Raw genomic sequence first — 25,641 nt, 5'->3', positions numbered from 1 at the left:
TCGACAGTGACCCCAACATCAGACATCGACAGTGACCCCAACATCAGACATCGACAGTGACCCCAACATCAGACATCGACAGTGACCCCAACATCAGACATTGACAGTGACCCCAACATCAGACATCGACAGTGACCCCAACATCAGACATTGACAGTGTCCCCAACATCAGACATCGACAGGGGCCCCCCCAACATCAGATATTGACAGGGCCCCCCCAACATCAGACATCGACAGGGCCCCCCCAACATCAGACATCTACAGTGACCCCAACATCAGACATTGACAGTGACCCCAACATCAGACTTTGACAGGGGCCCCCCAACATCAAACATCGACAGGGATCCCCGCAAAATCAGACATTGACAGTGACCCCAACATCAGATATCGACAGTGACCCCAACATCAGACATCGACAGGGGCCCGCCCAACATCAGATATTGACAGGGCCCCACCAACATCAGACATCGACAGGGCCCCCCCAACATCAGACATCGACAGTGACCCCTATATCAGACATTGACAGTGACCCCAACATCAGTCATCGACAGGGGCCCTCCAACATCAGACATCGACAGTGACCCCAACATCAGACGTCCGATATCGACCCCCAATATCAGACATTGACAGTGACACCAACATCAGACATCGACAGGGGCCCCCAACATCAGACATCGACAGTGACCCCAACATCAGACATCGACAGTGACCCCAACATCAGACATTGACAGTGACCACAACATCAGACTTTGACAGTGACCCCAACATCAGAGATTGACAGTGACCCCAACATCAGACATTGACAGTGACCCCAACATCAGACATAGACAGTGACCCCAACATCAGACATCGACAGTGACCCCAACATCAGACATCGACAGGGACCCCTCAAAATCAGACATCGACAGTGACCCCCAACATCAGACATCGACAGTGACCCCAACATCAGACATCGACAGTGACCCCAGCATCAGACATCGACAGTGACCCGAACATCAGACATTGACCCCCAACATCAGACATCGACAGTGACCCCCAACATCAGACATCGACAGTGACCCCAACATCAGACATTGACCTCAAACATCAGGCATCGACAGTGACCCCCAACATCAGACATCGACAGTGACCCCAACATCAGACATTGAGAGTGACCCCAACATCAGACATTGACAGTGACCCCAACATCAGACATCGACAGTGACCCCCAACATCAGACATCGACAGTGACCCCCAATATCAGACATCGACAGGGGCCCCCCAACATCAGACATCGACTGTGGCCACAACATCAGACATCGACAGGGGCCCCCAAGCATCAGACATCGACAGTGACACAAACATCAGACATCGACAGGGACCCCAACATCAGACATCGACAGTGACCCCAACATCAGACATCGAAAGTGACCCCAACATCAGACATTGACAGTGACCCCAACATCAGACATCGACAGTGACCCCAACATCAGACATTGAGAGTGACCCCAACATCAGACATTGACCCCCAACATCAGACTTCGACAGTGACCCCAACATCATACATCGACAGGGGCCGCAACATCAGACATTGACAGTGACCCCAACATCAGACATCCACAGTGACCCCAACATCAGACATTGACAGTGACCCCAACATCAGACATTGAGAGCGACCTCCAACATCAGCCATCGACAGTGACCCCAACATCAGACATTGACAGTGACCCGAACAACAGACATCGACAGTGAACCCAACATCAGATATTGACAGTGACCCCAACATCAGACATTGAAAGTGACCCCAACATCAGACATTGACAGTGACCCCAACATCAGACATCGACAGTGACCCCAACATCAGAGATCGACTGTGACCCCCAACATCAGACATCGACAGGGGCCCCCCAACATCTGACATCGACAGTGACCCCCAACATCAGACATCGACAGTGACCCCAACATTAGACATCGATAGTGACCCCAGCATCAGACATCGACAGTGACCCGAACATCCGACATTGACCCCCAACATCAGACATCGACAGTGACCCCCAATATCAGACATCGACAGTGACCCCAACATCAGACATTGACCTCCAACATCAGACATCGAAAGTGACCCCCAACATCAGACATCGACAGTGACCCCAACATCAGACATTGACAGTGACCCCAACATCAGACATTGACAGTGACCCCAACATCAGACATCGACAGTGACCCCCAACATCAGACATCGACAGTGACCCCCAACATCAGACATCGACAGTGACCTCAACATCAGACATCGACAGGGGCCCCCCAACATCAGACATCGACAGTGACCCCAACATCAGACATCGACAGGGGCCCACAAACATCAGACATCGACAGTGACCCAAACATCAGACATTGACAGGGACCCCAACATCAGACATCGACAGTGACCCCAACATCAGACATCGACAGTGACCCCAACATCAGACATCGACAGGGTCCCCAACATCAGACATCGATAGTGACCCCAACATCAGACATCGACTGTGATCCCCAACATCAGACATCGACAAGGGCCCCCCCAACATCAGACATTGACAGTGACCCCAACATCAGACATCGACAGTGACCCCAACATCAGACATTGAAAGTGACCCCAACATCAGACATCGACAGTGACCGCAACATCAGACATCGACAGTGACCCCAACATCAGACATTGATCGTGACCCCAACATCAGACATCGGACATCGACAGTGACCCCAACATCAGAGATCAGACATCGACCCCCATCATCAAACATCGACTGGGACCCCCTGACATCAGACATTGTCCCCCAACATCAGACATCGAGAGTGACCCCAACTTCAGACATCGACAGGGGCCCCAACATCAGACATTGACAGTGACCCCAATATCAGACATCGACAGTGACCGCAAAATCAGACATTGACAGTGACCCCAATATCAGACATTGAAAGCGACCTCCAACATCAGACATTGACAGTGACCCCAACATCAGACATCGACAGTGACCCCAACATCAGACATAGACAGTGACCCCAACATCAGACATCGACAGTGACCCTCAACATCAGACATCGACAGTGACCCCCAACATCAGACATCGACAGTGACCCCAGCATCAAACATCGAGAGTGACCCCAACATCAGACATTGACAGTGACCCCAACATCAGACATCGACAGTGTCCCCAACATCAGACATCGACAGTGACCCCAACGTCAGACATCAACAGTGACCCCAACATCAGACATTGACAGTGACCCCAACATCAGACATCGACAGTTACCCACAACATCAGACAGTGACAGTGACCCCAGTATCAGACATCGTCAGTGATCTCAACATCAGACATTGACAGTGACCCCAACATCAGACATCGACAGGGATCCCTCAACATCAGACATTGACCCCCAACATCAGACATCGACAGTGACCCCAACATCAGACATCGACAGTGACCCCAATATCAGACATCGACAGTGACCCCAACATCAGACATCGACAGTGACCCCAACATCAGACATCGACAGTGACCCCCAACATCAGACATCAACAGTGACCCCAACATCAGACATCGACAGTGATCCCAACATCAGACATCGACAGGGACCCCAACATCAGACATTGAGAGTGACCCCAACATTAGACATCGACAGTGACCCCAACATCAGACATCGACAGGGGCCCCAACATCAGATATCGACAGTGACCCCCAACATCAGACATCGACAGTGACCCCAACATCAGACATCGACAGTGACCCCAACATCAGAAATCGTCAGTGACCTCAAGATCAGACATCGACAGGGACCCCAACATCAGACATGGACAGTGACCCCAACATCAGACATTGACCCCCAACATCAGACATCGACAGTGACCCCAACATCAGACATCGACAGGGACCCCCCAACATCAGACATTGATAGTTACCCCAAAATCAGACGTCGACAGTCTCCCCAATATCAGACATTGACCCCCAACATCACACATCGACAGGAACCCCCCAACATCTGACATTGACCCCCAACATCAGTCGTCGACAGTGACCCCAACATCAGACATCGACAGTGACCCCAACATCAGACATCGACAGTGACCCCAACATCAGACATCGATAGTGACCCCCAACATCAGACATCGACAGTGACCCCAACATCAGACATCGACAGTGACCCCAACATCAGACATCGACAGTGCCCCCAACATCAGACATTGACCCCCAACATCAGACATCGGCAGTGACCCCAACATCAGACATTGACAGTGACCCCAACATCAGATATTGACAGTGACACCAACATCAGACATTGTCAGTGACCCCAACATCAGACATCGACAGTGACCCCAACATCAGACATCGACAGTGACCCCAACATCAGACATCGACAGGGACCCCAACATCAGACATTGACAGTCACCCCAACATCAGACATTGACAGTGACCCCAACATCAGACATCGACAGTGACCCCAACATCAGACATCGACAGGGACCCCCCCAACATCAGACATCGACAGTGACCCCATCATCAGACATCGACAGGGACCCCCCAACATCAGACATCGAGAGTGACCCCAACATCAGACATCGACAGTGACCCCAAAATCAGACATCGACAGTGACCCCAACATCAGACATCGACAGGGGCCCCCCCAACATCAGACATCGACAGTGACCCCAACATCAGACATTGACAGTGACCCCAACATCAGACATCGACAGTGACCCCAACATCAGACATTGACAGTGAACCCAACATCAGACATCGACAGTGACCGCAAACATCAGACATTGACCCCCAACATCAGACATCGACAGTGACCCCAACATCAGACATCGACAGTGACCCCAACATCAGACATCGACAGTGCCCCCAACATCAGACATTGACCCCCAACATCAGACATCGATAGGAACCCCCCAACATCTGACATTGACCCCAAACATCAGTCGTCGACAGTGACCCCAACATCAGACATCGACAGTGACCCCAACATCAGACATCGACAGTGACCCCAACATCAGACATTGACAGTGAACCCAACATCAGACATCGACAGTGACCCCAACATCAGACATTGACAGTGAACCCAACATCAGACATCGACAGTGACCCCAAACATCAGACAATGACCCCCAACATCAGACATCGACAGTGACCCCAACATCAGACATCGACAGTGACCCCAACATCAGACATCGACAGTGACCCCAACATCAGACATCGACAGTGACCCCAACATCAGACATTGACAGTGACCCCAACATCAGACATCGACAGTGACCCCAACATCAGACAATGACAGTGTCCCCGACATCAGACATCGGCAGTGACCCCAACATCAGACATTGACAGTGACCCCAACATCATACATCGAGAGTGACCCCCAACATCAGACATTGACCCCCAACATCAGACATCGACAGTGACCCCCCAACATCAGACATCGACAGTGACCCCAACATCAGACATCGATAGGGACCCCAACATCAGACATCGACAGTGACCCCAACATTAGACATCGACAGTGACCCCCCAACATCACACATCGACAGGGGCCCCCCAACATCAGACATCGACAGTGACCCCAACATCAGACATTGACAGTGACCCCAACATCAGACTTCGACAGGGGCCCCCCAACATCAAACATCGACAGGGGCCCCCCCAACATCAGACATTGACAGTGACCCCAACATCAGATAGCGACAGTGACCCCAACATCAGACATCGACAGGGGCCCCCCCAACATCAGATATTGACAGGGCCCCACCAACATCAGACAACGACAGGGCCCCCCCAACATCAGACATCGACAGTGACCCCAACACCAGACATTGACAATGACCCCAACATCAGTCATCGACAGGGGCCCTCCAACATCAGACATCGACAGTGACCCCAACATCAGACGTCCGATATCGACCCCCAACATCAGACATTGACAGTGACACCAACATCAGATATTGACAGGGCCCCACCAACATCAGACAACGACAGGGCCCCCCCAACATCAGACATCGACAGTGACACCAACACCAGACATTGACAATGACCCCAACATCAGTCATCGACAGGGGCCCTCCAACATCAGACATCGACAGTGACCCCAACATCAGACGTCCGATATCGACCCCCAACATCAGAGATCGACTGTGACCCCCAACATCAGACATCGACAGGGGCCCCCCTAACATCAGACATCGACAGTGACCCCAACATCAGACATCGACAGTGACCCCAACATCAGACATCGACAGTGACCCCAGCATCAGACATTGACCCCCAACATCAGACATCGACAGTGACCCCCAAAATCAGACATCGACAGTGACCCCAACATCAGACATTGACCTCCAACATCAGATATCGACAGTAACCCCAACATCAGACATTGACAGTGACCCCAACATCAGACATCGACAGTGACCCCCAACATCAGACATCGACAGTGACCCCAACATCAGACATCGACAGTGACCCCAGCATCAGACATTGACAGTGACCCCAACATCAGATATCGACAGTGACCACCAACATCAGACATCGACAGTGACCCCCAACATCAGACATCGACAGGGGCCCCCCAACATCAGACATCGACAGTGACCACAACATCAGACATCGACAGGGGCCCCCAAGCATCAGACATCGACAGTGACCCAAACATCAGACTTCGACAGGGACCCCAACATCAGACATCGACTGTGACCCCAACATCAGACATCGACAGGGACCCCCCAACATCAGACATCGACAGTGACCCCAACATAAGACATCGACAGTGACCCCAACATCAGACATCGACCCCCAACATCAGACATCGGCAGTGACCCCAACATCAGACATTGACAGTGACCCCAACATCAGACATTGACAGTGACCCCAACATCAGACATCGACAGTGACCCCAACATCAGACATCGACAGTGAACCCAACATCAGACATCGACAGGGACCCCAACATCAGACATTGACAGTCACCCCAACATCAGACATTGACAGTGACCCCAACATCAGACATCGACAGTGAACCCAACATCACACTTCGACAGGGACCCCCCCAACATCAGACATCGACAGTGACCCCAACATCAGACATCGACAGGGACCCCCCAACATCAGACATCGACAGTGACCCCAACATCAGACATCGACAGTGACCCCAACATCAGACATCGACAGTGACCCCAACATCAGACATCGACAGGGGCCCCCCCAACATCAGACATCGACAGTGACCCCAACATCAGACATTGACAGTGACCCCAACATCAGACATCGACAGTGACCCCAACATCAGACATTGACAGTGACCCCAACATCAGACATCGACAGTGACCCCCAACATCAGACATCGACAGTGACCCCAACATCAGACATCGACAGTGATCCCAACATCAGACATCGACAGTGACCCCAACATCAGACATCGACAGTGACCCCAACATCAGACATTGACAGTGACTCCAACATCAGAAATCGACAGTGACCCCAACATCAGACATTGACAGTGTCCCCAACATCAGACATCGGAAGTGACCCCAACATCAGACATTGACAGTGACCCCAACATCAGACATCGAGAGTGACCCCCAACATCAGACATTGACCCCCAACATCAGACATCGACAGTGACACCCTAACATGAGACATCGACAGTGACCCCAACATCAGACATCGATAGGGACCCCAACATCAGACATCGACAGTGACCCCAAAATCAGATATCGACAGTGACCCCAACATCAGACATTGACAGTGACCCCAACATCAGACTTTGACTGGGGCCCCCCAACATCAAACATCGACAGGGGCCCCCCCAACATCAGACATTGACAGTGACCCCAACATCAGATATCGACAGTGACCCCAACATCATACATCGACAGGGGCCCCCCCAACATCAGATATTGACAGGGCCCCACCAACATCAGACATCGACAGGGCCCCCCCAACATCAGACATCGACAGTGACCCCTACATCAGACATTGACAGTGACCCCAACATCAGTCATCGACAGGGGCCCTCCAACATCAGACATCGACAGTGACACCAACATCAGACGTCCGATATCGAACCCCAACATCAGACATTGACAGTGACACCAACATCAGACATCGACAGGGGCCCCCAACATCAGACATCGACAGTGACCACAACATCAGACATCGACGGTGACCCCAACATCAGACATTGACAGTGACCACAACATCAGACTTTGACAGTGACCCCAATATCAGACATTGACAGTGACCCCAACATCAGACATTGACAGTGACCCCAACATCAGACATAGACAGTGACCCCAACATCAGACATCGACAGTGACCCCAACATCAGATATCGACAGGGACCCCTCAAAATCAGACATCGACAGTGACCCCAACATCAGAGATCGACTGTGACCCCCAACATCAGACATCGACAGGGGCCCCCCTAACATCAGACATCGACAGTGACCCCCAACATCAGACATCGACAGTGACCCCAACATCAGACATCGACAGTGACCCCAGCATCAGACATCGACAGTGACCCGAACATCAGACATTTGACCCCCAACATCAGACATCGACAGTGACCCCCAACATCAGACATCGACAGTGACCCCAACATCAGACATTGAACTCCAACATCAGACATCGACAGTGACCCCCAACATCAGACATCGACAGTGACCCCCAACATCAGACATCGACAGGGGCCCCCCAACATCAGACATCGACAGTGACCACAACATCAGACATCGACAGGGGCCCCCAAGCATCAGACATCGACAGTGACCCAAACAGCAGACATCGACAGGGAGCACAACATTAGACATCGACAGTGACCCCAACATCAGACATCGACAATGACCCCAACATCAGACATCGACAGTGACCCCAACATTAGACATTGACAGTGACCCCAACATCAGACATCGACAGTGACCCCAACATCAGACATCGACAGTGACCCCAAAATCAGGCATTGATCGTGACCCCAACATCAGACATCGGACATCGACAGTGACCCCAACATCAGAGATCAGACATCGACCCCCAACATCACACATCGACTGGGACCCCCTAACATCAGACATTGTCCCCCAACATCAGACATCGACAGGTGCCCCAACATCAGACATTGACCCCAACATCAGACATCGACAGTGACCGCAACATCAGACATTGGCAGTGACCCCAATATCAGACATTGAGAGCGACCTCCAACATCAGACATTGACAGTGACCCTAACATCAGACATCGACAGTGACCCCAACATCAGACATCGACAGTGACCCCAACATCAGACATCGACAGTGACCCCCAACATCAGACATCGACAGTGACCCCAACATCAGACATTGACAGTGACCCAAACATCAGACATTGACCCCCAACATCAGACATCGACAGTGACCCCCAACATCAGACATCGCCAGTGGCCCCAACATCAGACATCGACAGTGACCCCAACATCAGACATCGACAGTGACCCCAACATCAGACATTGACCCCCAACATCAGACATCGACAGTGACCCCAACATCAGACATCGACAGGGGCTGCAACATCAGACATTGACAGTGACCCCAACATCAGACATCCACAGTGACCCCAACATCAGACATCGACAGTGACCCTAACAACAGACATCGACAGTGACCCCAACATCAGATATTGACAGTGACCCCAACATCAGACATTGACAGTGACCCCAACATCAGACATTGACAGTGACCCCAACATCAGACATCGACTGTGACCCCCAACATCAGACATCGACAGGGGCCCCCCAACATCAGACATCGACAGTGACCCCCAACATCAGACATCGACAGTGACCCCAACATCAGACATCGATAGTGACCCCAGCATCAGACATCGACAGTGACCCGAACATCCGACATTGACCCCCAACATCAGACATTCGACAGTGACCCCCAACATCAGACATCGACAGTGACCCCAACATCAGACATTGACCTCCAACATCAGACATCGAAAGTGACCCCCAACATCAGACATCGACAGTGACCCCAACATCAGACATTGACAGTGACCCCAACATCAGACATTGACAGTGACCCCAACATCAGACATCGACAGTGACCCCCAACATCAGACATCGACAGTGACCCCCAACATCAGACATCGACAGTGACCCCAACATCAGACATCGACAGGGGCCCCCAAACATCTGACATCGACCGTGACCCCAACATCAGACATCGACAGTGACCCCAACATCAGACATCGACAGTGACCCCAACATCAGACATCGACAGGGTCCCCAACATCAGACATCGACAGTGACCCCAACATCAGACATCGACTGTGATCCCCAACATCAGACATCGACAAGGGCACCCCCAACATCAGACCTTGACAGTGACCCCAACATCAGACATCGACAGTGACCCCAACATCAGACATTGAAAGTGACCCCAACATCAGACATCGACAGTGACCCCAACATCAGACATCGACAGTGACCCCAACATCAGACATTGATCGTGACCCCAACATCAGACATCGGACATCGACAGTGACCCCAACATCAGAGATCAGACATCGACCCCCAGCATCAAACATCGACTGGGACCCCCTAACATCAGACATTGTCCCCCAACATCAGACATCGACAGTGACCCCAACATCAGACATCGACAGGGGCCCCAACATCAGACATTGACAGTGACCCCAACATCAGACATCGACAGTGACCGCAACATCAGACATTGACAGTGACCCCAATATCAGACATTGAGAGCGACCTCCAACATCAGACATAGACAGTGACCCCAACATCAGACATCGACAGTGACCCCCAACATCAGACATCGACAGTGACCCCCAACATCAGACATCGACCGTGACCCCAGCATCAAACATCGAGAGTGACCCCAACATCAGACATTGACAGTGACCCCAACATCAGACATCGACAGTGTCCCCAACATCAGACATCGACAGTGACCCCAACGTCAGACATCAACAGTGACCCCAACATCAGACATTGACAGTGACCCCAACATCAGACATCGACAGTTACCCACAACATCAGACAGTGACAGTGACCCCAATATCAGACATCGTCAGTGATCTCAACATCAGACATTGACAGTGACCCCAACATCAGACATCGACAGGGATCCCTCAACATCAGACATTGACCCCCAACATCAGACATCGACAGTGACCCCAACATCAGACATCGACAGTGACCCCAATATCAGACATCGACAGTGACCCCAACATCAGACATCGACAGTGACCCCAACATCAGACATCGACAGTGACCCCCAACATCAGACATCAACAGTGACCCCAACATCAGACATCGACAGTGACCCCAACATCAGACATCGACAGGGACCCCAACATCAGACATTGAGAGTGACCCCAACATCAGACATCGACAGTGACCCCAACATCAGACATCGACAGGGGCCCCAACATCAGATATCGACAGTGACCCCCAACATCAGACATCGACAGTGACCCCAATATCAGACATCGACAGTGACCCCAACATCAGAAATCGTCAGTGACCTCAAGATCAGACATCGACAGGGACCCCAACATCAGACATGGACAGTGACCCCAAAATCAGACATTGACCCCCAACATCAGACATCGACAGTGACCCCCAACATCAGACATCGACAGTGACCCCAACATCAGACATTGACACTGACCCTAACATCAGACATTGACCCCCAACATCAGACATCGACAGTGACCCCCAACATCAGACATCGCCAGTGACCCCAACATCAGACATCGACAGTGACCACAACATCAGACATCGACAGTGACCCCAACATCAGACATTGACAGTGAACCCAACATCAGACATTGACCCCCAACATCAGACATCGACAGTGACCCCAACATCAGACATCGACAGGGGCCGCAACATCAGACATTGACAGTGACCCCAACATCAGACATCCACAGTGACCCCAACATCAGACATTGACAGTGACCCCAACATCAGACATTGAGAGCGACCTCCAACATCAGACATCGACTGTGACCGCAACATCAGACATTGACAGTGACCCTAACAACAGACATCGACAGTGACCCCAACATCAGACATTGAAAGTGACCCCAACATCAGACATCGACAGTGACCCCAACATCAGACATCGACAGTGACCCCAACATCAGACATTGATCGTGACCCCAACATCAGACATCGGACATCGACAGTGACCCCAACATCAGAGATCAGACATCGACCCCCAGCATCAAACATCGACTGGGACCCCCTAACATCAGACATTGTCCCCCAACATCAGACATCGACAGTGACCCCAACATCAGACATCGACAGTGACCCCAACATCAGACATCGACAGTGACCCCAACATCAGACATCGACAGGGTCCCCAACATCAGACATCGACAGTGACCCCAACATCAGACATCGACTGTGATCCCCAACATCAGACATCGACAAGGGCACCCCCAACATCAGACCTTGACAGTGACCCCAACATCAGACATCGACAGTGACCCCAACATCAGACATTGAAAGTGACCCCAACATCAGACATCGACAGTGACCCCAACATCAGACATCGACAGTGACCCCAACATCAGACATTGATCGTGACCCCAACATCAGACATCGGACATCGACAGTGACCCCAACATCAGAGATCAGACATCGACCCCCAGCATCAAACATCGACTGGGACCCCCTAACATCAGACATTGTCCCCCAACATCAGACATCGACAGTGACCCCAACATCAGACATCGACAGGGGCCCCAACATCAGACATTGACAGTGACCCCAACATCAGACATCGACAGTGACCGCAACATCAGACATTGACAGTGACCCCAATATCAGACATTGAGAGCGACCTCCAACATCAGACATAGACAGTGACCCCAACATCAGACATCGACAGTGACCCCCAACATCAGACATCGACAGTGACCCCCAACATCAGACATCGACCGTGACCCCAGCATCAAACATCGAGAGTGACCCCAACATCAGACATTGACAGTGACCCCAACATCAGACATCGACAGTGTCCCCAACATCAGACATCGACAGTGACCCCAACGTCAGACATCAACAGTGACCCCAACATCAGACATTGACAGTGACCCCAACATCAGACATCGACAGTTACCCACAACATCAGACAGTGACAGTGACCCCAATATCAGACATCGTCAGTGATCTCAACATCAGACATTGACAGTGACCCCAACATCAGACATCGACAGGGATCCCTCAACATCAGACATTGACCCCCAACATCAGACATCGACAGTGACCCCAACATCAGACATCGACAGTGACCCCAATATCAGACATCGACAGTGACCCCAACATCAGACATCGACAGTGACCCCAACATCAGACATCGACAGTGACCCCCAACATCAGACATCAACAGTGACCCCAACATCAGACATCGACAGTGACCCCAACATCAGACATCGACAGGGACCCCAACATCAGACATTGAGAGTGACCCCAACATCAGACATCGACAGTGACCCCAACATCAGACATCGACAGGGGCCCCAACATCAGATATCGACAGTGACCCCCAACATCAGACATCGACAGTGACCCCAATATCAGACATCGACAGTGACCCCAACATCAGAAATCGTCAGTGACCTCAAGATCAGACATCGACAGGGACCCCAACATCAGACATGGACAGTGACCCCAAAATCAGACATTGACCCCCAACATCAGACATCGACAGTGACCCCCAACATCAGACATCGACAGTGACCCCAACATCAGACATTGACACTGACCCTAACATCAGACATTGACCCCCAACATCAGACATCGACAGTGACCCCCAACATCAGACATCGCCAGTGACCCCAACATCAGACATCGACAGTGACCACAACATCAGACATCGACAGTGACCCCAACATCAGACATTGACAGTGAACCCAACATCAGACATTGACCCCCAACATCAGACATCGACAGTGACCCCAACATCTGACATCGACAGGGGCCGCAACATCAGACATTGACAGTGACCCCAACATCAGACATCCACAGTGACCCCAACATCAGACATTGACAGTGACCCCAACATCAGACATTGAGAGCGACCTCCAACATCAGACATCGACTGTGACCGCAACATCAGACATTGACAGTGACCCTAACAACAGACATCGACAGTGACCCCAACATCAGATATTGACAGTGACCCCAACATCAGACATTGACAGTGACCCCAACATCAGACATTGACAGTGACCCCAACATCAGACATCGACAGTGACCCCAACATCAGAGATCGCCTGTGACCCCCAACATCAGACATCGACAGGGGCCCCCCAACATCAGACATCGACAGTGACCCCCAACATCAGACATCGACAGTGACCCCAACATCAGACATCGATAGTGACCCCAGCATTAGACATCGACAGTGACCCGAACATCCGACATTGACCCCCAACATCAGACATCGACAGTGACCCCCAACATCAGACATCGACAGTGACCCCAACATCAGACATTGACCTCCAACATCAGACATCGAAAGTGACCCCCAACATCAGACATCGACAGTGACCCCAACATCAGACATTGACAGTGACCCCAACATCAGACATTGACAGTGACCCCAACATCAGACATCGACAGTGACCCCCAACATCAGACATCGACAGTGACCCCCAACATCAGACATCGACAGTGACCCCAACATCAGACATCGACAGGGGACCCCAACATCAGACATCGACAGTGACCCCAACATCAGACATCGACAGGGGCCCCCAAACATCAGACATCGACAGTGACCCAAACATCAGACATCGACAGGGACCCCAACATCAGACATCGACAGTGACCCCCACATCAGACATCGACAGTGACCCCAACATCAGACATCGACAGGGTCCCCAACATCAGACATCGACAGTGACCCCAACATCAGACATCGACTGTGACCCCAACATCAGACATCGACAAGGGCCCCCCCAACATCAGACATTGACAGTGACCCCAACATCAGACATCGACAGTGACCCCAACATCAGACATTGAAAGTGACCCCAACATCAGACATCGACAGTGACCCCAACATCCGACATCGACAGTGACCCCAACATCAGACATTGATCGTGACCCCAACATCAGACATCGACAGTGACCCCAACATCAGACATCGATAGTGACCCCAGCATTAGACATCGACAGTGACCCGAACATCCGACATTGACCCCCAACATCAGACATCGACAGTGACCCCCAACATCAGACATCGACAGTGACCCCAACATCAGACATTGACCTCCAACATCAGACATCGAAAGTGACCCCCAACATCAGACATCGACAGTGACCCCAACATCAGACATTGACAGTGACCCCAACATCAGACATTGACAGTGACCCCAACATCAGACATCGACAGTGACCCCCAACATCAGACATCGACAGTGACCCCCAACATCAGACATCGACAGTGACCCCAACATCAGACATCGACAGGGGACCCCAACATCAGACATCGACAGTGACCCCAACATCAGACATCGACAGGGGCCCCCAAACATCAGACATCGACAGTGACCCAAACATCAGACATCGACAGGGACCCCAACATCAGACATCGACAGTGACCCCCACATCAGACATCGACAGTGACCCCAACATCAGACATCGACAGGGTCCCCAACATCAGACATCGACAGTGACCCCAACATCAGACATCGACTGTGACCCCAACATCAGACATCGACAAGGGCCCCCCCAACATCAGACATTGACAGTGACCCCAACATCAGACATCGACAGTGACCCCAACATCAGACATTGAAAGTGACCCCAACATCAGACATCGACAGTGACCCCAACATCCGACATCGACAGTGACCCCAACATCAGACATTGATCGTGACCCCAACATCAGACATCGGACATCGACAGTGACCCCAACATCAGAGATCAGACATCGACCCCCTGCATCAAACAACGACTGGGACCCCCTAACATCAGACATTGTCCCCCAACATCAGACATCGACAGTGACCCCAACATCAGACATCGACAGGGGCCCCAACATCAGACATTGACAGTGACCCCAACATCAGACATCGACAGTGACCCCAACATCAGACATCGACAGGGGCCCCAACATCAGATATCGACAGTGACCCCAACATCAGACATCGACAGTGACCCCAATATCAGACATCGACAGTGACCCCAACATCAGAAATCGTCAGTGACCTCAAGATCAGATATCGACAGGGACCCCAACATCAGACATGGACAGTGACCCCAACATCAGACATTGACCCCCAACATCAGACATCGACAGTGACCCCCAACATCAGACATCGACAGTGACCCCAACATCAGACATTGACAGTGACCCTAACATCAGACATTGACCCCCAATATCAGACATCGACAGTGACCCCAACATCAGAAATCGTCAGTGACCTCAAGATCAGACATCGACAGGGACCCCAACATCAGACATGGACAGTGACCCCAACATCAGACATTGACCCCCAACATCAGACATCGACAGTGACCCCCAACATCAGACATCGACAGTGACCCCAACATCAGACATTGACACTGACCCTAACATCAGACATTGACCCCCAACATCAGACATCGACAGTGACCCCCAACATCAGACATCGCCAGTGACCCCAACATCAGACATCGACAGTGACCCCAACATCAGACATCGACAGTGACCCCAACATCAGACATTGACCCGCAACATCAGACATCGACAGTGACCCCAACATCAGACATCGACAGGGGCCGCAACATCAGACATTGACAGTGACCCCAACATCAGACATCCACAGTGACCCCAACATCAGACATTGACAGTGACCCCAACATCAGACATTGAGAGCGACCTCCAACATCAGACATCGACAGTGACCGCAACATCAGACATTGACAGTGACCCGAACAACAGACATCGACAGTGACCCCAACATCAGATATTGACAGTGACCCCAACATCAGACATTGACAGTGACCCCAACATCAGACATTGACAGTGACCCCAACATCAGACATCGACAGTGACCCCAACATCAGAGATCGACTGTGACCCCCAACATCAGACATCGACAGGGGCCCCCCAACATCAGACATCGATAGTGACCCCCAACATCAGACATCGACAGTGACCCCAACATCAGACATCGATAGTGACCCCAGCATCAGACATCGACAGTGACCCGAACATCCGACATTGACCCCCAACATCAGACATCGACAGTGACCCCCAACATCAGACATCGACAGTGACCCCAACATCAGACATTGACCTCCAACATCAGACATCGAAAGTGACCCCCAACATCAGACATCGACAGTGACCCCAACTTCAGACATTGACAGTGACCCTAACATCAGACATTGACCCCCAATATCAGACATCGACAGTGACCCCAACATCAGAAATCGTTAGTGATCTCAAGATCAGACATCGACAGGGACCCCAACATCAGACATGGACAGTGACCCCAACATCAGACATTGACCCCCAACATCAGACATCGACACTGACCCCCAACATCAGACATCGACAGTGACCCCAACATCAGACATTGACAGTGACCCTAACATCAGACATTGACCCCCAACATCACACATCGACAGTGACCCCCAACATCAGACCTCGACAGGGGCCGCAACATCAGACATTGACAGTGACCCCAACATCAGACATCCACAGTGACCCCAACATCAGACATTGACAGTGACCCCAACATCAGACATTGAGAGCGACCTCCAACATCAGACATCGACAGGGACCCCAACATCAGACATTGACAGTCACCCCAACATCAGACATTGACAGTGACCCCAACATCAGACATCGACAGTGACCCCCAACATCAGACATCGACAGTGACCCCCAACATCAGACATCGACAGTGACCCCAACATCAGACATCGACAGGGGACCCCAACATCAGACATCGACAGTGACCCCAACATCAGACATCGACAGGGGCCCCCAAACATCAGACATCGACAGTGACCCAAACATCAGACATCGACAGGGACCCCAACATCAGACATCGACAGTGACCCCCACATCAGACATCGACAGTGACCCCAACATCAGACATCGACAGGGTCCCCAACATCAGACATCGACAGTGACCCCAACATCAGACATCGACTGTGACCCCAACATCAGACATCGACAAGGGCCCCCCCAACATCAGACATTGACAGTGACCCCAACATCAGACATCGACAGTGACCCCAACATCAGACATTGAAAGTGACCCCAACATCAGACATCGACAGTGACCCCAACATCCGACATCGACAGTGACCCCAACATCAGACATTGATCGTGACCCCAACATCAGACATCGGACATCGACAGTGACCCCAACATCAGAGATCAGACATCGACCCCCTGCATCAAACAACGACTGGGACCCCCTAACATCAGACATTGTCCCCCAACATCAGACATCGACAGTGACCCCAACATCAGACATCGACAGGGGCCCCAACATCAGACATTGACAGTGACCCCAACATCAGACATCGACAGTGACCCCAACATCAGACATCGACAGGGGCCCCAACATCAGATATCGACAGTGACCCCAACATCAGACATCGACAGTGACCCCAATATCAGACATCGACAGTGACCCCAACATCAGAAATCGTCAGTGACCTCAAGATCAGATATCGACAGGGACCCCAACATCAGACATGGACAGTGACCCCAACATCAGACATTGACCCCCAACATCAGACATCGACAGTGACCCCCAACATCAGACATCGACAGTGACCCCAACATCAGACATTGACAGTGACCCTAACATCAGACATTGACCCCCAATATCAGACATCGACAGTGACCCCAACATCAGAAATCGTCAGTGACCTCAAGATCAGACATCGACAGGGACCCCAACATCAGACATGGACAGTGACCCCAACATCAGACATTGACCCCCAACATCAGACATCGACAGTGACCCCCAACATCAGACATCGACAGTGACCCCAACATCAGACATTGACACTGACCCTAACATCAGACATTGACCCCCAACATCAGACATCGACAGTGACCCCCAACATCAGACATCGCCAGTGACCCCAACATCAGACATCGACAGTGACCCCAACATCAGACATCGACAGTGACCCCAACATCAGACATTGACCCGCAACATCAGACATCGACAGTGACCCCAACATCAGACATCGACAGGGGCCGCAACATCAGACATTGACAGTGACCCCAACATCAGACATCCACAGTGACCCCAACATCAGACATTGACAGTGACCCCAACATCAGACATTGAGAGCGACCTCCAACATCAGACATCGACAGTGACCGCAACATCAGACATTGACAGTGACCCGAACAACAGACATCGACAGTGACCCCAACATCAGATATTGACAGTGACCCCAACATCAGACATTGACAGTGACCCCAACATCAGACATTGACAGTGACCCCAACATCAGACATCGACAGTGACCCCAACATCAGAGATCGACTGTGACCCCCAACATCAGACATCGACAGGGGCCCCCCAACATCAGACATCGATAGTGACCCCCAACATCAGACATCGACAGTGACCCCAACATCAGACATCGATAGTGACCCCAGCATCAGACATCGACAGTGACCCGAACATCCGACATTGACCCCCAACATCAGACATCGACAGTGACCCCCAACATCAGACATCGACAGTGACCCCAACATCAGACATTGACCTCCAACATCAGACATCGAAAGTGACCCCCAACATCAGACATCGACAGTGACCCCAACTTCAGACATTGACAGTGACCCTAACATCAGACATTGACCCCCAATATCAGACATCGACAGTGACCCCAACATCAGAAATCGTCAGTGATCTCAAGATCAGACATCGACAGGGACCCCAACATCAGACATGGACAGTGACCCCAACATCAGACATTGACCCCCAACATCAGACATCGACACTGACCCCCAACATCAGACATCGACAGTGACCCCAACATCAGACATTGACAGTGACCCTAACATCAGACATTGACCCCCAACATCACACATCGACAGTGACCCCCAACATCAGACCTCGACAGGGGCCGCAACATCAGACATTGACAGTGACCCCAACATCAGACATCCACAGTGACCCCAACATCAGACATTGACAGTGACCCCAACATCAGACATTGAGAGCGACCTCCAACATCAGACATCGACAGGGACCCCAACATCAGACATTGACAGTCACCCCAACATCAGACATTGACAGTGACCCCAACATCAGACATCGACAGTGAACCCAACATCACACTTCGACAGGGACCCCCCCAACATCAGACATCGACAGTGACCCCAACATCAGACATCGACAGGGACCCCCCAACATCAGACATCGACAGTGACCCCAACATCAGACATCGACAGTGACCCCAACATCAGACATCGACAGTGACCCCAACATCAGACATCGACAGGGGCCCCCCCAACATCAGACATCGACAGTGACCCCAACATCAGACATTGACAGTGACCCCAACATCAGACATCGACAGTGACCCCAACATCAGACATTGACAGTGACCCCAACATCAGACATCGACAGTGACCCCCAACATCAGACATCGACAGTGACCCCAACATCAGACATCGACAGTGATCCCAACATCAGACATCGACAGTGACCCCAACATCAGACATCGACAGTGACCCCAACATCAGACATTGACAGTGACCCCAACATCAGACATCGAGAGTGACCCCCAACATCAGACATTGACCCCCAACATCAGACATCGACAGTGACCCCCTAACATCAGACATCGACAGTGACCCCAACATCAGAGATCGACTGTGACCCCCAACATCAGACATCGACAGGGGCCCCCCAACATCAGACATCGATAGTGACCCCCAACATCAGACATCGACAGTGACCCCAACATCAGACATCGATAGTGACCCCAGCATCAGACATCGACAGTGACCCGAACATCCGACATTGACCCCCAACATCAGACATCGACAGTGACCCGAACATCCGACATTGACCCCCAACATCAGACATCGACAGTGACCCCCAACATCAGACATCGACAGTGACCCCAACATTAGACATTGACCTCCAACATCAGACATCGAAAGTGACCCCCAACATCAGACATCGACAGTGACCCCAACTTCAGACATTGACAGTGACCCTAACATCAGACATTGACCCCCAATATCAGACATCGACAGTGACCCCAACATCAGAAATCGTCAGTGATCTCAAGATCAGACATCGACAGGGACCCCAACATCAGACATGGACAGTGACCCCAACATCAGACATTGACCCCCAACATCAGACATCGACAGTGACCCCCAACATCAGACATCGACAGTGACCCCAACATCAGACATTGACAGTAACCCTAACATCAGACATTGACCCCCAACATCACACATCGACAGTGACCCCCAACATCAGACCTCGACAGGGGCCGCAACATCAGACATTGACAGTGACCCCAACATCAGACATCCACAGTGACCCCAACATCAGACATTGACAGTGACCCCAACATCAGACATTGAGAGCGACCTCCAACATCAGACATCGACAGGGACCCCAACATCAGACATTGACAGTCACCCCAACATCAGACATTGACAGTGACCCCAACATCAGACATCGACAGTGAACCCAACATCAGACATCGACAGTGACCCAAACATCAGACATCGACAGGGACCCCAACATCAGACATCGACAGTGACCCGAACATCAGACATCGACAGTGACCCCAACATCAGACATCGACAGGGGCCCCAACATCAGACATCGACAGTGACCCCAACATCAGACATCGACTGTGACCCCAACATCAGACATCGACAGTGACCCCAACATCAGACATTGAAAGTGACCCCAACATCAGACATCGACAGGGGCCCCCCCAACATCAGACATTGACAGTGACCCCAACATCAGACATCGACAGTGACCCCAACATCAGACATTGAAAGTGACCCCAACATCAGACATCGACAGTGACCCCAACATCAGACATTGATCGTGACCCCAACATCAGACATCGGACATCGACAGTGACCCGAACATCAGAGACCAGACATCAACCCCCAACATCACACATCGACTGGGACCCCCTAACATCAGACATTGTCCCCCAACATCGGACATCGACAGTGACCCCAACATCAGACATCGACAGGGGCCCCAACATCAGACATTGACAGTGACCCCAACATCAGACATCGACAGTGACCTCAACATCAGTCATCGACAGGGGCCCTCCAACATCAGACATCGACAGTGACCCCCAACATCAGACATCGACAGTGACCCCCAACATCAGACATCGACAGTGACCACAACATCAGACATAGACAGTGACCCCAACATCAGACATCGACAGTGACCCCAACATCAGACATCGACAGGGGCCCCCCCAACATCAGACATCGACAGTGACCCCCAACATCAGACATCGACAGTGACCCCCAACATCAGACATCGACAGTGACCCCAGCATCAGACATCGACAGTGACCCGAACATCAGACATTGACCCTCAAAATCAGACATCGACATTGACCCCCAACATCAGACATCGACAGTGACCCCAACATCAGACATTGACCTCCAACATCAGACATCGACAGTGACCCCCAACATCAGACATCGACAGTGACCCCAACATCAGACATTGACAGTGACCCCAACATCAGACATTGACAGTGACCCCAACATCAGACATCGACAGTGACCCCAACATCAGACATCGACAGGGGCCCCCCAACATCAGACATCGACAGTGACCCCAACATCAGACATCGACAGGGGCACCCAAACATCAGACATCGACAGTGACCCCCAACATCAGACATCGACAGTGAACCCAACATCAGACATTGACCCCCAACATCAGACATCGACATTGACCCCCAACATCAGACATCGACAGTGACCCCAACATCAGACATTGAACTCCAACATCAGACATCGACAGTGACCCACAACATCAGACATCGACAGTGACCCCAACATCAGACATTGAAAGTGACCCCATCATCAGACATTGACAGTGACCCCAACATCAGGCATCGACAGTGACCCCCAACATCAGACATCGACAGTGACCCCCAACATCAGACATCGACAGTGACCCCAACATCAGACATCGACAGGGGCCCCCCAACATCAGACATCGACAGTGACCCCAACATCAGACATCGACAGGGGCCCCCAAACATCAGACATCGACAGTGACCCCCAACATCAGACATCGACAGGGGCCCCCAAACATCAGACATCGACAGTGACCCCCAACATCAGACATCGACAGGGGCCCCCCCAACATCAGACATCGACAGTGACCCCAACATCAGACATCGACAGTGACCCCAACATCAGACATTGACAGTGACCCCAACATCAGACATCGACAGTGACCCCAACATCAGACATCGACAGTGACCCCAACATCAGACATCGACAGGGGCCCCAACATCAGACATTGACAGTGACTCCAACATCAGACATCGACAGTGACCGCAACATCAGACATTGACAGTGACCCCAATATCAGACATTGAGAGCGACCTCCAACATCAGACATTGACAGTGACCCCAACATCAGACATCGACAGTGACCCCAACATCAGACATCGACAGTGACCCAAACATCAGACATCGACAGGGACCCCAACATCAGACATCGACAGTGACCCGAACATCAGACATCGACAGTGACCCCAACATCAGACATCGACAGGGGCCCCAACATCAGACATCGACAGTGACCCCAACATCAGACATCGACTGTGACCCCAACATCAGACATCGACAGTGACCCCAACATCAGACATTGAAAGTGACCCCAACATCAGACATCGACAGGGGCCCCCCCAACATCAGACATTGACAGTGACCCCAACATCAGACATCGACAGTGACCCCAACATCAGACATTGAAAGTGACCCCAACATCAGACATCGACAGTGACCCCAACATCAGACATTGATCGTGACCCCAACATCAGACATCGGACATCGACAGTGACCCGAACATCAGAGACCAGACATCGACCCCCAACATCACACATCGACTGGGACCCCCTAACATCAGACATTGTCCCCCAACATCGGACATCGACAGTGACCCCAACATCAGACATCGACAGGGGCCCCAACATCAGACATTGACAGTGACCCCAACATCAGACATCGACAGTGACCTCAACATCAGTCATCGACAGGGGCCCTCCAACATCAGACATCGACAGTGACCCCCAACATCAGACATCGACAGTGACCCCCAACATCAGACATCGACAGTGACCACAACATCAGACATAGACAGTGACCCCAACATCAGACATCGACAGTGACCCCAACATCAGACATCGACAGGGGCCCCCCCAACATCAGACATCGACAGTGACCCCCAACATCAGACATCGACAGTGACCCCCAACATCAGACATCGACAGTGACCCCAGCATCAGACATCGACAGTGACCCGAACATCAGACATTGACCCTCAAAATCAGACATCGACATTGACCCCCAACATCAGACATCGACAGTGACCCCAACATCAGACATTGACCTCCAACATCAGACATCGACAGTGACCCCCAACATCAGACATCGACAGTGACCCCAACATCAGACATTGACAGTGACCCCAACATCAGACATTGACAGTGACCCCAACATCAGGCATCGACAGTGACCCCCAACATCAGACATCGACAGTGACCCCCAACATCAGACATCGACAGTGACCCCAACATCAGACATCGACAGGGGCCACCCAACATCAGACATCGACAGTGACCCCAACATCAGACATCGACAGGGGCCCCCAAACATCAGACATCGACAGTGACCGCCAACATCAGACATCGACAGGGGCCCCCAAACATCAGACATCGACAGTGACCCCCAATATCAGACATCGACAGGGGCCCCCCCAACATCAGACATCGACAGTGACCCCAACATCAGACATCGACAGTGACCCCAACATCAGACATTGACAGTGACCCCAACATCAAACATCGACAGTGACCCCAACATCAGACATCGACTGTGACCCCCAACATCAGACATCGACAGGGGCCCCCCCAACATCAGACATCGTCAGTGACCGCAACATCAGACATTGACAGTGACCCCAATATCAGACATTGAGAGCGGCCTCCAACATCAGACATTGACAGTGACCCCAACATCAGACATCGACAGTGACCCCAACATCAGACATTGACAGTGACCCCAACATCAGACATCGACAGTGAACCCCAACATCAGACATCGACAGTGACCCCCAACATCAGACATCGACAGTGACCCCAACATCAAACATCGAGAGTGACCCCAACATCAGACATTGACAGTGACCCCAACATCAGACATCGATAGTGTCCCCAACATCAGACATCGACAGTGACCGCAACGTCAGACATCAACAGTGACCCCAACATCAGACATTGACAGTGACCCCAACATCAGACATCGCCAGTGACCCACAACATCAGACAGTGACAGTGACCCCAACATCAGACATCGTCAGTGATCCCAACATCAGACATTGACAGTG

Source organism: Pristiophorus japonicus, chromosome 11 (assembly GCF_044704955.1).
Source record: "Pristiophorus japonicus isolate sPriJap1 chromosome 11, sPriJap1.hap1, whole genome shotgun sequence".
NCBI classification, from domain to species: Eukaryota; Metazoa; Chordata; class Chondrichthyes; family Pristiophoridae; genus Pristiophorus; species Pristiophorus japonicus.
This window is presented reverse-complemented; position numbering follows the sequence as displayed.